At 29.4% G+C, this 12,343-nt stretch overlaps 2 long non-coding RNA genes across 2 annotated transcripts; both read left to right on the top strand.

Annotated features, from left to right (window-relative positions):
- Positions 1 to 1,591: 1,591 nt before the first annotated feature.
- Positions 1,592 to 8,160, top strand: LOC105341825 (uncharacterized). Its single transcript, XR_010713644.1, has 5 exons — positions 1,592 to 1,636; positions 2,899 to 3,048; positions 3,456 to 3,583; positions 4,002 to 4,146; positions 8,009 to 8,160. It is a non-coding gene; the product is annotated as an uncharacterized lncRNA (long non-coding RNA).
- Positions 8,161 to 9,090: 930 nt separating this feature from the next.
- LOC136275130 (uncharacterized) lies at positions 9,091 to 11,512 on the top strand. The gene is made up of 3 exons (XR_010713643.1): positions 9,091 to 9,320; positions 9,995 to 10,082; positions 10,289 to 11,512. It is a non-coding gene; the product is annotated as an uncharacterized lncRNA (long non-coding RNA).
- The last annotated feature ends 831 nt before the right edge of the window (positions 11,513 to 12,343 follow it).

Here is a 12,343-nt window from a genome sequence, read left to right as displayed (position 1 = left end):
GTAGTCTCAAACTTCAGAGAGAGAAAGGGAGAGAATTCTTAATTAGTTGTGAAGATCTTAGTACGCAAAATAAAAGAACTAAGCTTACAAATTTTATCAGGAATCTAGATTTGAGACTAGTCAAGTTTATTTACATGTACATTGCTATAATATTTCGACACAAAGAGTGTGGAGATGAGGAACTGGATAATCTTGCACATACTTACCAATTTGGTGCCACGTTTAATCTTTCCTTTGAATTATAAAAATCAAAAATATTTTGCGCTGCATCTTCAATTTAGAATACGAGGGCAAACTTGGGTTTTTTAAATTAATTATTAATAGCACGCTATTTATTTTTTAAAAAATTCTTACTACTACAATAATAATAATACAAACCGATGATACACAGAAAGATATGCACCCCTCTCCCACCCTTTTTCATGTATAATTTTGAATTAACTATATATACAAATATGCTTTCCTAATCTCGTTTAAACTTTCATATTGTCAAAATTGCTGTTTTAAAAAAGTTTCTAAATTTAGAATCATCAGTCTAATTGAGTAATTATTATCACTAGATAAGTGGAACAGGTTATAAAAAATGGCGTCGTACTCTTGACATTAAATACGGAAATCCCGCAATTTTCGATGAAACAATCAGAAATAGAAATAAAAAATCTAATATCTAACGAGAACACAATATGTATTTTTAATTTTTGAAATCACTTTTTTACGCACAGAAACAATTGCGATTTCTCAAAATAACTCCATTTCGATAAAATGCTCATTTCCAATATTTTTATTAGAAAAGTGTCAAAACAGAATCATCAACAATACCAATTTCCAGACAGTGTTGCAATAAATTTATGCATTCTAGAAATAATAATCGTCGTAAGATTTAGGGTATACATTGTATCCATCTAAACGACATTAATATGTGCAAAAAAATTCACCTTATATTATTATTATGAAATAAAAGATTAATCGAGAAGATTTGCAAAAATTCATCCATTGTACACCTTTTCCCTATTTTGTTAATAAATTTCAAGCTTGAATTACAATTGTCACCACTCTACAAAATTGAATATTTTTTCATAGAATAAAGATTTGTATGAAAACCCAAGTTGCAGCTGTTTAGCAAAAATAACGAATTAAGGCTGTTTTTCTTGTTTCAAACAATATATGTTCTTGCTCGTAGTGAACGTGTTAATTTATTTTGCACTTAAAGCAATAGCAAGTGGCTACATTGTTTGGTTTATTAATGTGATGAAGAGCATATTTCTAAAGTAATTGTTCCAAGATTTCATGGTTTGATAAAGCTACTTTACAATACATATCTTGTCTTTAATGAACCTTGCTTTTTGTATATAGTAAAGAATACGCATTGTAACACATAAAAAGACTAAACAATTAGGGATGTTTTCTGCGGAAGTAAATACAACAATCATAAAATCTATATGGTTTTTAACAAGTGTGTTTAAAAAATAACAATTTGCAAAACAAAGTATAATTTTTGATCAATTAAAACTCCCACGTTTGAATCAAGTAACTAGCGGTCTTTTGTTTCCTTATAGTCATAACATTATCTCGTAATCTTTGTTTTCTTTCAGATAAAGAATGGATTTTCTACTCTTGATGTCACAAATTTGTATAGGTGAATTATTTAATTCATATACAAATATTTACAACCATTGTGTATGTCCCCTTACGTTTGAAATTGAAATCTGCGAAGATCAATATCCTTTGAATACACTCAGCAAATTCATGTGCAGTGAGCATAAATATACACTTCATCACGCGTTTTTCTTCAAATTGTTATATATGATTAGTAATACCATTTCCTACTTTATATATAAAAAAAATACTAAATTCTACTGTCTGATTTTTAATGGGGGCCATCTCAAAATATTAAAATGCACAAAATTTTGCTATATATTTTGATCATTACACATGAAGAATCGTGTGGTGGATTCATTCAAAAAATAAGGAAAATGTCCTCGATGATAGCATTTTTCTGGATATAAAATTTCAACGGCGTACAATTTTCAGTTTTTCTTTTATGTTATTTCTTATAATGTACTCCTGCAAAGCTTCATTTTATCATAACGTCATAAAAGCGCAACGACAACGCTCCCCAACCGCACAACGGAAAATTTTAAAAAAAATCCTTTAAAAATCTAAATATTTTTATCTGTAATTTATTTATTGTGTTTAATTTAATAAATGATATAAAAAAATACATAAGAAGTATAATTAAACTGTATTATACTAGAATGCGCAAAAGCTTGCGCAATGAAAACTAAAGTCGGCATCCCTAAAGGAAACGTTTAAATTTACATAACCAATATGATATGTACTATTGGAAAATAATCGTTTAATCCTGTCTATTTGTCCATGAAAAAGATTTTTTCAAAAGTTTCTTTCACAATATTTGTAGTCGCGGAAGCAAACTAATTACATGTTAATATAATGGTTGTTCCATGTATGTTACATATCCCTGACTATGAACATGCATTTTAGCAATGTTTTGAGAATTTATTTTGATTTTTTTTCATCTATCATTTTTATTATTATCAAGAGTTGTTTTCATAATTTCGCACACTCGAGGTAATATGATTTTGCATAAAATCAATATCAATTGATTACATCAAGATATGTTTTGGTTATTAAGTTTCGAAGAAAAGAAAGTGCCGATATATTTTCTATGATGCCAGATATATGATTAGGCAACATTACTACAATTTAATCACACTTCAAATATTCTTATGTTCGCTTATTTGTGTCTATCAAAAATTGCTATGATATTGTTACTTCAAAATTAATTAGATTGTGTAATAATTTTTGATCGGTTCTGCGAACACAGTCTGATTATTTATATACAGTAAACTAGCTAAATGTTAGAGTTTATACTTTTAGCAATGGTGTTAAATGCATATGCCATGAGTTGGTTTGATTTCCAAAACAAATGTCGTCTGCTTGGACAAGAAATGACCTCAGCGACTCATCACCAAATACCATACTGGACCAAATACTACCAACGTCAGTCTGACTGGATCGGCAAATATGGTAAATACGTTAATGTGCACACAATGGTTGGTTTCATTTTAAAACAATGTATGCAGTTTTATTCATTACAGTATCTAATATAGTATTTAACATATTTTACAAACTGGGTTTACTTTAATCAATTAAATTTGCTGTCTAAACGTTTCACGTATTTCATAGTGATCAAATCGATAATGATAAGTTCATGGATAACTTTGTTAGCTGATTTTGTTTTTTACCACTTTTTTGTTATATAATGTTAATATATTTAAAAGAAACAAACACGAAATACCGAACATTTTGATTATTTTACAGTTCTTTTACATTCAAAAATTTCAGACTAAAATTTTCTAAACATACATTACGTCGACGTTTCCGACATTATATTTGTTACATTAACAGACAGAATATGTTTTATTCCTATTAAGGGTGTTACAACAAAGCTGATTTGGCAGAAACAGAAAAATTTATCATGCATCTCCCATCTGCTGGACTTTGTCAAGAATTCTGTATGGAAAACTATAAATCTAATGATTTTTTTTTCTTTGGTGTTCAGGTATTTATGAATTATCTTGAACTAAATTTTCATATTCGTCTTAATCAATTGCAGTTTATTATTTGTTTAAAAAAATGAACGAAGTAAATTCCAAATTCTTTTCCAAGTTTTCGTCTTGTAGCTATAATAATAGAAGATTTCAATGCAAACAGTTAATTATTTTATCAGTATCATACGGATGTTGTTGTCACGTTTAAAACGTTTTTTAGCAAATACAAAAATTCAGTTGTTCAAATTTTTTCAATTAAAATCACTTTGTTCTATGTAGAGAAATTGTGCTTTTAGCCCTGAAAAATTATTGCCTCTGCCTATTTTATTTTCAATAATGTGGTAAATGTAATGAATTACAATGACCAAATATGAAATCAAGTATTTCCCATATGCATAGGTAATAATTTTCTTTGTTTTATTTATTAAGAATAGAACATGTATTTGCCTCTCCATGCATCCAACAGTGTCATCAAAACCTTTGAATCAATGTGAATTTGCTTGTTTAAAAAACAATGTTTTAAATGAGTTTCTGAAGTGTGGAGGAAGTTCGGTATACAATGTATTCGTATCTAGTAAGTGAATTCTAACTCAGCGTTTCGTTATGACTACAGGCATTTTTAAATTTACTAAAAATATAAAATTTACTGATTATGAAACAAAGAAAAATTCCGTCAATGTTTAGTATATGTACTTTACATGTAATAGGCAAGTTAATGATCAATTAAATATTATATTAATATGTTTTACGGTGCGACCGTCGGGGCGAGCGCAGCATGCGATCAAATAATGAATTATGATAAATCAATAAAAATAAATTAACAACGTAGACAAATTTGATTTCAAAATAAAATAAAACATACCTTTTTTCAGTAAATTTACATTATTCATAGTTTATAAGATTTGTTATTATTTATTTATAACTAATGAATTAATTTATTTATTAATTTAAAGTAGAACAATTATAGTTCAATCTCAAATACAATGTTGTTGAATGATAAAGATTTTAATACAAATTATACGTTCATTGCACTCTATCTTCTCTTTTATAGTGAATGTAACGTACGTCAGTTTTTTGGAATAGACATTTTTTTCTTAAACTTACATACAAAAAATGACTTATCATAGAGCCCCCCCCCCCTCCCCGCCCATGTTAAACATTTTTTTTAATTTACACATAGAAAATCGACTTATCATGGAGTTGCCCCTCCACTTTAAAACTTGGGATTGGGAGCATGTAATAGATGGAAGGGAAAATAAAGTAACCATTGAACTGCGAAAGAACTGAAGGATTAGAATTTTCATGATTTTGAAGATTACCCTTTTTATTCTTTTTGCTTGTATAGATTTTTTGGATTAGGCTGCCATCCACCAACCCATCCTCCTTTAAAAAAAATAAACGATGCTACGTTTACGTTCCTGGAAAATAACGTTACCGTAATTATAGTGAATAAAATAAATGTTAGCATTCATTCAAATGAGTTCAAGTTACAACTGTTTCCTATATCTGAAGAAATGTCCCCTTAATGTGAAGTCAAAGTTGGTTAATTGTAAACTCCCTTGAGAAATGAAAGTACACGAAGTATACTGTTTTATTTACTTAAAAAGCATGATGTTCTTAAAATAACACATCTTAAATGCTTCTCAAAAATTTTACTTTGATTCTCGCGAGAACGTGAGTTTGGAAACCATTGGTACTATGAATTGTGGGTCAAAATTTACTGACGCCGAAAAAATCTAAAGGATTAATGTGTAAACCCTTGTGACGTCACACGATTATTTTTGATTGAGTGTACTGAGATGAACTTTAGAGGTAACATTGATTACATGTCGTATACATCGTTATTGTTTTATTGTCTTGCTGGGTCTCGTGAAAGTGTGAAGTGATAAAAATTGCCATGATTACAGGGAACTACTGGGACGATTAAAACAATGCATTACTGGTCCGATTTACGGACGCCAAAATATTCCTTTAAATGAATGTGCAACTAGTCCGAATTTTTTATTCACACACGCCCTGCCGGAAGAGCTCTCTTTGCGCCGGCGCTGCGCGCCGGCGAGCTGTGCTCGCTACTACTAGACTTTGACCCGTGCGTGCACGGGTTAACATTACATATCGGACATATACGAAATAGGTACATCGACACACCTTATTATTGACATTTACATAACAAAGTTATACGCCTACAATATTGCTATTATTTTCACTACATTTTCTTTAGTTTGAATAATCTGTGTCTAGGGGAAAGGCCCTCACCACAGTTAGAATGCCTCCCTTATACCCGTAATGTAGCAGAAAATTGCAGAATCTATCCGGAACTATTTTGGAGAAAGCAAATGAAGTTGCCTTGAAAATTACAGTCAAATTCATCACAACAAACTTTTTTTAGAGGACAAATACCTTTCAACTTGAAAGTTTAATCCATAGAATGGAAGAATTCAACACCATTTCACAAACGTACACGTATTTTCTTTGTAAAATTGGGTCCATAGGACATTATTCATTTTTACGATAAAACATATTCTATCTTCACTCTCCTAACAAATATAATGTTACTTTTTAGCTATTAATCAAAAAGTTTTTGTCAACATGAAGACAAAAGTAAGTACTTAGTTAAATGTATATTTGTAATTGTATACTTTCTCTCATAAGAAATCATTAATATATATAAAAAGAATATATAATAAAATTCCAATGAAAGTTTACCAGTATTTGTATTATTATTTCTGAGTTTATTCATGCAGATGTGATATTGTCGAAACATTAACTAAATATACCGTTAGCGTTAAAGTGTTTCGCAAGAGCAAGATTGTAAAATCCAAAAAATTCAGATGACTTCCGGGATTTTTTGAAAAATTTTCGTTGATTATTAATTAGCGAAGCTTAACTGAGAAAAGCTAAAAACAAATTGGTAATATTCAAGTACCAATAATGTTTGAAATATATAAAACAAAAGACAGTATTCTTCCGATTTTTCGGTATTAAAGACCAAATATTCGAGTCTATTATTTTGATATAGTAGTATAGATACGCAATAATGATAAGTTTTTTCTAAGACGTACGCTCATTTTGTCCTATTATGATATATAGCAAAGATTAAACAATTTAGGTCATATTCATTGTATTGAGCGCTTGTAAAAATCTACTTGTTCCTAGAATATAACAAAGTTTTGCTTTTAACCCTTTTTGTTCTTTGGCTTATTTGTGTTACTTTGATAGTAAAACATATAGTTACTTGGCCTCAAGTAGTCAAGTAACTTGTTTACTTTGAGCATTTGAGCCCGATTAAGATGAAAAAAGCCACCCACTTCGCCTTGTTTAATTCATCTTACCCTAAAGCTCACATACACAATGATTACTCCAACCCAACTCATCATCTGTATAAGATTTCACAAAAATCACAAAAGAAACAAAATTGACACAAATGCCGTAAGAACAGTTTGCTTACAATTATGGACAAAATTGAAAACATCAATCTATTGCTTTTGAATACGATTTATTTCAACGAAAATTGCTCCAAAATTTAGGACATCATCTGGATTTTTTGGATTTTTCAATCATGCGCATTGCATTTACGCTCAAATCACGGGGGGGGGGGGGGGGCTCTTTAGTTTATATTTCCACGGTATCACATGTGCCTGGATAAACTCAGAAGGATAATAAAAATACTTTTTCATTGGAAATTGGCTGTATATTCTGTTCATCAAAGAAAATACTGGAGATAACTCGAATGCATTTCATTTACTATTAAAAATCCCGAGAGTTCTGAATGTCAACATGGTGTGTACATTAGAAACAAGTTTTAAAAAACGTTAATAGCCTGAATTTAATTTTTGAAGGATTTGACAGCCTTAAAATGGTTAATTTTAAATAATTTGACTGTTTTTTTCCATGCAAATTCATTTATTTTCTCCAAAATCGTTTCGGAGAGATTCTGCAATTTTGTGCTTCGTTACGGGTATACACATGTTCATGGGAGGCTTTTTACCTGTGGTGAAGGCCTGTCCCGAGACACAACTAAATTATTCTAACTAAGCAGAGTGTAGTGAAATTAATAGCATCAATGAAGCATTAAAGCTTGGTTATGTATATGTCAACAATACGGTGTGTCGATGTATCTATTTTGTAAATGTCCGACATGCAACGTCAACTTGTGCACGCACGGGTCAAACTCTAGTGTTCATAATTGGTCTTGGTCAACCATACGTTCTCTGAGCTGTTTTTTGTGCTGCGTAGTCAACGAGTTTGATTGAATTAGACATTCGTGAGAGCTCTGTAGGAAAAATCTTTTTTACTTTCATATCATATAACTGTTCTTTCTTATTATGCTCATTTGTTACAGAGGAATAAATAGGAAGAATACGTTACATTATACAGTACAAATGTACATTTTTTTTAATAACAATACACCAGTTTGTGGTTTTTTTTAATTTCAGAAAAAGATGGGCCTAAAATAATTTGCAATGACAGTAATTGCAATCATAAAGAAGATCAAACTCAAATATATAAGGATGAGACAAAATGCAACTCAGTAAATGAAAACTATCAGGAAAAGTGTAACATTTATTTAACCACTCAGGTTTACACAAGTTTTGATATAGGTAAATACTTTTTATATATTCATATTGATAATGGGCTTTCCCAAATTCATATCTCTTCACACAAGTTTCATAAACATCCCATTTTATATTCTATATTCTGTTCTTAATTAATATATATATATATATATATATATATATATATATATATATATATATATATATATATATATATATATATATATATACTGATTTATGATTTTGCATTCAGTCATTTTCGTTCAAATTTCCATGTTAAGTTTCACAAAATACTCGGACATACGAACTGAGATAATATGCTGTTGTTGTTATTTTTTTTCTAGGTAAAGAATTGTCAATATCTTTTAAAACGAATATTTTGTTCTGTCAACAATGTACAGAAAAGGGATGTTCATTTAAAAAGTGTACAAGTCGTATAAACAACACTAATTGTGCTCAGGTAAGTCGATATAAACAATATTTTTAATCGTTGACAGATTCAATTATAAACATCATTATAAAAGAGAGAATGTAAGGTTTGATATTCTAGGGTTTTATTCTGACGTTTGATTTACATGTCTTTAGACTGTGTTATCTACTGCCCATCCTTCAGTCTTGAAATCAATCACACAAACTGCGGTACCAAATGTTACTGAAAAAAGAGTCAGTTTAAAGTGGATTACATTTAACAAATTAGTTAGCAGATATACAAAACAAACAATATTGCACGGTGCCAACGTATCCATGACAACTCAACCAACTCCAAAAAATACTATAACAAGTAAGTGTTCATTATGGGAATTATGCAAATTCCAAATCAGAAAAGTTGTTCCTAGTGTATGACGTATCACTTTTTTTACTCAATGACTAAGACAAAATAGAAATAATATTTATAGTTCTCTTCTCCAATTTAACAGAAGTTAGATAAATCAGCAGATACATAATAATGTATATAACAACAGTTGTAATAAGTATTTATACATTGCCTCAATAATTGCTGTGTACGGTCATCGCGTATTTATGTTAATGGTTTAGTAACTAAGATAAATTTAACAAAATAAATCCACTTTAATGTGGATTGCATATTACAAATTTTTTAAATTAGATAGTAGATATAAAAATCAAACACTCTTACACGGGCCCAGCGTATCCAGAACAACTCAATCAACTTCAAAAGAAGATACTCTATCAAGTAAGTGTTCATTATTGAAAGAGGATGCGGGATTGCTTTTCAATCAAATCACACATCTGAAATTTGTTCTAAGTTGTTGCCATTTACTTACAGTTTACAGTAACCAATACATATATGTCGGTTGTCTGAAAAATTTAGAGGTTTTGTATGGTGCAATGTAAGATAAGAACGTCTTGTGTTGCTGGAAAGTTTTAATTAAATCTTTTTATTAAACACAATGTTTCATTCATTAAAACTTCAAGATATATTTTTTGGTTATGATTTTTTTAACTTAAATTCAACACCATCACAGCAAATTATGCTGTAAGTTAGAAATACAAACAGCAAAAGACCGGCTGCTTATCTTAAACAAAAGATCACAGATAATACGCGTGCCTTTTAATATGGTATTAAATGTACATGTAGCAGTATTTATTTCTTTAAAAATTTAGACTAACACTACCCAACAATCGTCACACTTGCAGCTATAAAGGTTTTTTTTACTTGACATTTCGAAATAGCTATCTATTTATGTCCTAATTAATTGTAGAACAAATCTATGACCAAAATAAAAATTACACAATAATGCTTCATTAGAATTAATAGACTATTCTATGGAAACGAAAATTATTTGTGTCTTTACCCTAATATTTCTTCACTTGATACCTTAAGCTATCCCGATTGTCTAATTGTAGACAACTCAATGGCGTTCATTGTTGGAGGTCTCGCTTCATCAACCGTGATTTGTTTCCTTTTCTTGATGGTTGCCATCTACTTCATAAGGTAAAGAACTCAGTGACAACTTATCGATCAATTAAGCTATCTGTTATAATTTAACAAAAAATTACCGCAAAATTGTGTACAATTTGCATTTTATGTTATCGGATTTAAGAAATATGATATATTGTGCGACATTTTTTTTTCATTTTTATTGATGCATAAGCATAATACTTTCTATCGTTAATTATGTACTTTCATATACTATTCAGAAGAAAACATATACTCATCGAAGAGAAATGTTCCACCCTTCAAAAACAAATTGAGTGTTCAAAATTCAGGTACAGAACAAACAAACAAACCAAAATGTGACAGGGACGAGTTATTACGAACTGGCTGACAATAGCAAACTGATTGAAACATACCCCAACAACAAAGACAACAACAAACCGTATTATGAAATCAAAGAACCAATTTCAGGAAACGATACTTATACATGTATGGTAGTTTCATACAAAATGCTGGATGTTGAATCCGTTAACTTTGACAGAAAAAAAGGGTTCATACGATCATCTCAAGAAAACAAGTCGTATTGGGCATGAAGAAAATACGTACGACCATGCTGAAAATATAAATACATCTAGTTATTCCTGTTTGGGTGCTGCCAGAAACTGGAACGATCGACATATTGATACTGACATGTATGATCATATTCAGAATTTTTAGATGGTGATGAGTATGCTATGCAGAATATTGTCTATATGTAACATTGTAAAATAGACATAGATTCTTATGTGGATATTTATGTTAAAATATTTTTATCAGTTTAAGGTAACACTGAGGTTTGTTTGTTTTTACAATGATAGAAAGAATGTAATGCATTTTAAATGAAGTTGTTGTTAATTAAAAATGACACATACTGTTAGAACATTATTTTTAAACTCTTTTAAATATGGATGTGAATATAAATGTTTAAAAAGTATAGTTGCCAACAAAAATTGTTTTTGGAATATTCAAAAACTTTGTTAAAGCAAAAATGAATGCAAAGAGGAATTAATTATGACGCAATGAAAACTAACAATACTATTTATTTCATGTGTAAAAATCTATATACTTTTAAAATGATACTAACAGATAATATGAATATGGTATAATGTATTTGATAGTGAAATATTCATTGTATTTTTTTTAATTCTCCAAGAAACTATATTACTGTAAACGAAGGACAGGCTTACGATACCACTACCCGAATATTTAATGTTTCATGTGATGAAATATATTTATTCAGCTGGACAACATGATAAATGGAAAGTAAATATTTCATCACTAAAATCGTGCGATATGGTCAAGAAGTCGCATACAATTGTACCGATGGAAGGGTTGATAGGAATTTGTAACGTCATCATCTCATGTTCACATCAAAATGAAGAAAGATCAAACGATGTGGAACTTATGACTTTTATAAACAGTATGTTTATGAAAAAGATTATAGTAATTTTTTCAGGCTTTAAATTATAACTTAAATTACTAAATTTGAAATAAAATATTCAAAACGTTGGCTTTTATCTAGTCACATTTTTCTTTAGTTTTTGTTTATCTTAAAGTTACTAGAGGTAATAATTTAACTCAACTGGAGAATATTTTAAGATCGATTATTACTGACCAATGCTTGTAAATCTTCCATAAAGAATTATTTTAAAAATATGTTTCAAACAAAGTTTAACAATTAAAAATTTACATAAATGTGTTGCACTTATATGCATTAGATATCTCTTACATGTATTAAGTAAAAAATTTGACATTTAACTGCTATAACATTGCAAGCTAAACATATATTAAGAAAAAAAACAATTTTTTTTCTATTAGTTCGATTTTTTATTGGAAGTTATCCTCTGGTTAATCAAAAATCGTAAATATGGCGAAGTTACAGTAACTATGAAATTGTGTTCTAAAACTATTCATTTTACTTAATCTACAATCAAAATATTAACTAGACAACTTTTGTATGCATAGGGAGTGTTTAAGATTGGTTTTGATATAATAATAAAAAATAAAATATCGGTGTATTAATTGTAACAATTTCTTTGGAAAACTTATTCTAAGCTAAACAGCCAACGTCAAGAACTCACCAAAAACGTAGTCAGTCTTCTAAAAATCATACCTAAAATCTCTTTTAAAGTAATTTATATTTTTAAAAAAAACATGATTATTATAATAACAATGAGTTTACCCAAAGGGTCGGATGAGGTCAAATTGCTTGAAGCGGATCGTCAGAACAAACGGGATACGAATCGTCGATTATCAGTAGTATTGTCATTAAAGTATGG

The sequence above is a fragment of the Magallana gigas genome, chromosome 4 (assembly GCF_963853765.1).
Source record: "Magallana gigas chromosome 4, xbMagGiga1.1, whole genome shotgun sequence".
Lineage (NCBI taxonomy): Eukaryota > Metazoa > Mollusca > Bivalvia > Ostreida > Ostreidae > Magallana > Magallana gigas.
The sequence above is the reverse complement of the archived record's forward strand: the minus strand, read 5'-3'. Positions and strand labels throughout refer to the sequence as shown.